The sequence below is a fragment of the Marmota monax genome, unplaced genomic scaffold (genome assembly GCF_021218885.2).
Source record: "Marmota monax isolate L192 unplaced genomic scaffold, Marmota_monax_Labrador192_F-V1.1 WCK01_AAM20220418_F8-fsc00054, whole genome shotgun sequence".
NCBI classification, from domain to species: domain Eukaryota; kingdom Metazoa; phylum Chordata; class Mammalia; order Rodentia; family Sciuridae; genus Marmota; species Marmota monax.
The window spans coordinates 10,156,084-10,161,182 of NW_026692145.1; positions in this window are offsets into that span (position 1 = coordinate 10,156,084).

A 5,099-nucleotide genomic window follows, 5' to 3' on the forward strand; every position below is an offset into this window, starting at 1 on the left:
TTCTACAAAATAATTGGCCTGTACTCTTCAAAATGTCAATGTCATGAAACACACCTGAGGAATGGGTCCAGATTAAAAGACTAGAGACATGACAAATATCACACATCCTTATAAAATAGTTTTTAGATCAGAGAAATATTTTCTTGATATAAAGAATGTTAACATCAGCTAGAAAAATTTGGATAAAGTCCTTATATTAAATAATAGTATTGCCTATACAAAGATGATACCATTCATATAATTAGTATAAGATCATAACTTTTCACTGATTCTTCCACACTTTGTTTCTAGTTCTTTAATGTTACACCTAATCAACATTAAATAACCTGAATTACAGATGAGGTGCATAGCTATGGAAATGAAACAAAATAGTGGTCCATGTAAATTCATTAAACCATAGTCTTTTGAGTAAGAAATTATCTAAGAGAACATATCATTGAATAGCGCTCATATTCCAAAATTCAGGGAAGGGAAGTAGGGGATATGAAAGGATCAGGAATAGAAAAAACAATGAGTCAAAAATACAGACTAGAAATAAGAGGACTGACTGCAAAGAGTCCTGAGGGGATTTGGAGGAGTGAATAAAATGTTGTATTTGTTGATTTTCCAGGGGGTTAGATGGGTGTTTTCATTAGGAACATTTACAAGAGATTAACAATAGTGTATGCAAAGTATACTTCGATTAAGTTGACTTTAAAAGTCTTATAGAGAACTTACTCAAAATTCTTGTAGGAGGTCCTGGGTGGGGCTCTCTGAAGTGATTCTGCTTAGAACAAATTGCCTAATTTTACAGATGAAACAAGCGGGAAAGTGAGTAATTGAGTGACCATAGCAATAAAGTCAGAAGCTAACAGAGACTAGGATTGGTTTCCTGAGTCAAATCCAGTGTTTTTCCTATATTCAGAAACTGAACTTGCTGGCCATGTAGTCTATAATCGGAATCATCTATGATTCCTGTGGTAAGAGGAATGTTCAAAAACTATTGTGGAAAACAAAAGTCAAACTGGAACTATGGTCAAAATTAACAATGTTTTAAATCTATTTTTTAGGAACTCATGGCTGATTTATTTTTTAAGCAGAGGCTAATGTCTATGTATATATAAAGAAAAAGCTCCAGGTATTGGATGGTTTTCATGCAATTGAAAATTATGCATCAGTTTCTTTAGGAGTGCAAGTGCTTTCATAAACTGTTCATTATTTTGCCTAAATTAAGATTTAGAGAAAGACATAGAGATAAGGCAATATATGTAACTCTTATATGAAGAATGTGAATAAGTTTGAGAGAAAAAACAATAAATGTAAAAAATAATAATAGCATTGTGTCAATATTAATTTCCTAATTTTATCAATCATATTGTGTTTTCATAAGTAAATATACTAGTATATTAGAAAACACATGTCGAAGTATTTAGGGATAGGTATTGAGGAATCAAATTGACCAAACTATGTTATGCACATGCATGAAGATATCATAATGAACCCCACTATTTTGTATAATTATAACAAACCAATAAAAATTAATTAAAGTAGGGTTAAAGGGATATTATAAACTTTTCAGGAAAAAAAAAACCTGTACACATTGAGAGGGAATAATAAACATGGTAAAATATTAACATGTAAGGAATCAAAGTAAAAGGTACACAAAAAAATTCTTTGTAGTAATTCTACTGTTTGAAATTATTTAAAATATTTAATAATTTTTACAGCACAATAAAACTACAAACAAATATTGATTCTAGTAAATTATATGTCTGCTGGAAAAGTTATAAAAAATACCAGAGCTTCTCACTGTCAGCCTGGATCCCTAGATAACCACATAGAAGAGAAACTAACCTAAAACAGCTACCCTGCACTATCAAAAGAGCAGAAAAAGTGTCTCATACATCACCTTATGTAAGCTATTACTGGGCCTCCTAAGATCAACTTACTCTGAATCAACTAATAGACTGAGTCCTTTAAAGTAGATGCTGCCAAACAAAAACTATATGGCACTGCCCAGTTCAGAAATAGCCATGGTGAGTAATGAACAAGGATAAACTTTTAGATGGAGGATATATCATACAGATAGCAGAACCAGAATGTGACCAAAAGAATTCTTTCACTGCCAAGGCCCAAAGTTTTCAACAATTTCTGTCTAGCAGGATTCCTATGGGCCAGTGATTGCTTGCCTTCCCCTGAACATCAGATATTTGGGTTATTCAACCCATATTCTATCATTCTATATGATGTGTTATAATTTGAATGTTTGTTCCCTCCAAAATAGTATTATGTGGTGGGTCCTTTAAGGGGTGATTTGGCCTGGAGGACTCCACCATCATGGGTAGGATTGGGGCCTTTATAAAAGGATGACTTCCTCTCATCTTCCTGCCTTCCACCATGGGATGGCCCTCATTAGATGCTGACACCCTTGACTTGAGACTTCCCTTCCTCCAGAACTAAGAAAATAAATTCCTGTTCTTTAGAAATTACCCAGTGAATTTTACAACAGCACAAATAGGTTAAGACAGGGTGTTAGAGAATATCTATACCCAGTCCTGACAGGGAAGAGTGAGCATATTGCAGAAAAACTGGACTTTGAGCCACATATGATAATGGATAAGGACTTTGGGGTGTTTCCCTTATTAAGGGAGTAAGCATGTCCTGAGAATGGCAAGAAAGATGTGTATAGATTAACAGAAAGGAAAGACTGAGGCAGAGACAGCTAAAATCCACTATTCCTTTCTTCCTGGGTATGTGGCTAGGTTACATGTTCAAACACCCTTGCAAGTGAGGTATGATCATATAAGCTCTCTCCAGTGAAATGTGAACACAAGTGATAGGCACCACTTACAGGAATGGCCTATTAAAACCACCCACATTCCTCCATGTTTCCTGACCTACTATGGGCTAAAATGCTGATGACCAAAAAGCCTTGGAAGCTATTAAAGATGTCAGAGTTGCCTGTCATTAGCCTGTCTATAGAGAAAAGGATACATTATAATCAAACTGTCAAGAATAGGTGTAGCTGGACACAACACAATACCTTTTATTTTTATGTGGTGCTGAGGATTGAACCTGGGCCCCGCCCGTGCTAGACTAGCCACAATCCCAGCGCAAGGCTGAGGATACTGAAAGCAGCATACAATGTATTCAATAAGGCTAGCTGCAGACTTTATATCAGAGACAAATCAGGAGTGTGAAATGATAAATTCAAAGTGCTGAATGAATAACTGCATGAAAACCACTATACTCAGTAAAGATGTCCTTCAGAAATGAAAGGAATACAGTTTCAGACAAAGGGTATGGCAGTTCATGATGAAAGAAAATGATGCTAATTAATATCAAAACATATAAAGGTAGAAAACTCATTGATAAAAGTACACAATCAATGGGCTGGGGTTGTGGTTCAGTGGCAGAGTGCTTGCCTCACACATGTGAGGCACTGGGTTCAATCCTCAGCACCACATAAAAATAAAGAAAGATGTCCATCTACAACCAAAAAAAAACTACACAAGATATTAGAGTATACTCTAATACTATAATGATAGCTTATCACTTGTTTAGTATGAAAGTTAAGACAAACTAAAACAATAGCTACAATAATTTAAGAAGTATATAATATAAAGGATGAAAATGGTGACATCAAACAAAATGTGGGGAGTGGCAAAGTAAAACCATAGAGTTCTTTATGAGATCAAAGTTAAATTGTTACCAACTAAAACCAGCCTGTTATTAACTACAAAATGTTTTATATAAGTCTCATGATAACCACGAAGCAAAAAACCTATGGAGGCATAACTTTGCTGTATTGCACTTCATAGATACTACATTTTTAAAAATTGAAGGTTTGTGGTAACCCTGTGTCAAGCAAATCTAACATCATTTTCTCAACAGCTCAGATTTTCATTAATTTTTTTTTAAATTAAGGAATGCTCTCTTTAAAGACATAAAGCTATAGTGAAAAGATAACTTTTATTTGCACTGGGAAACTGAATAATTCACGACTTGCTTTATTGTGATATTCACTTTATTATGGAGGTCTGGAACCAAATCTGCAATATCTCTGAGGTATACTTGTAGTAGATACAAAGAAGATAAAATGTACTGTGAATGAAAGCATACCACTAGGGAAAATCACTTAGGCACAAAGGAAGACAGCAAGAGAGAAAGGAGCAAAGGATCTATAAGACAACCAGAAAACAATTAACAAAATGCCAGACGTCCTTACCTACTTTGAATGTAAATAGATTTTATCTTCCAATTAAAAGACATAGAGTGGCTCACTGAATAAAAAGCGAGACCCAACTAATACTACCTACAAGAGACTTCACTTTAAGGACACACTGAAAGTGAAGGTACAGAAAAAAGGTATTTCATGCAAATGGAACCCTAGAGTAGAGGTATGCTTATATGAAGCAAAATATACTTTTACAAACAAGACAAAGAAGGTCATTAGATAATCATAAGAGGGTCAATTCATAAAGCAGATATAACAATTCCAAGCCTATCTGGATCCAACATTACAGCACCTGAATATATAAAGCAAACATTAACATATCTGAAGAGGGCTGGGATTGTGGCTCAATGGTGTTTGATCCTCAGCACCATATGACAACTAAATATATATATATGAGAGAGAGAGAGAGAGAGAGAGAGAGAGAGAGAGAGAGAGAGAGAGAGAGAGAGAACACATTAATAGGAGGATACTTCTGTACTCATCCCACTTCAGGGATGGACAGATCATCCAGACAGACAAACAGTATAGATACACCAGATTTAAATACACTTCAGACCAAATGGACCCAACAGACATTTGCCAAAAGTTCCATCCAACAGTAGCAGCTGCTACTATGATATGCTGCATTACTCGTGCTTTTGGTGTTGTTTGTCCACTGTGGTACTGAAAATCAAACCCAAGGCCTCTCACATGTCAGGCAATATTCTTCTTGGTGTTTGTTTTGTTTTTGTTTATTTGCTTGTTTTTAGTTAGAGGGATTGAATCAAGAGGTATCCTTCCACTGTGATACAGTCCCAGCACTTTTTGTTTTTATAGAAATATGCAGTATACCAACCCTGAATTATAAATACATTTTAAAAATTCTGAATATGTAAGAAACAAA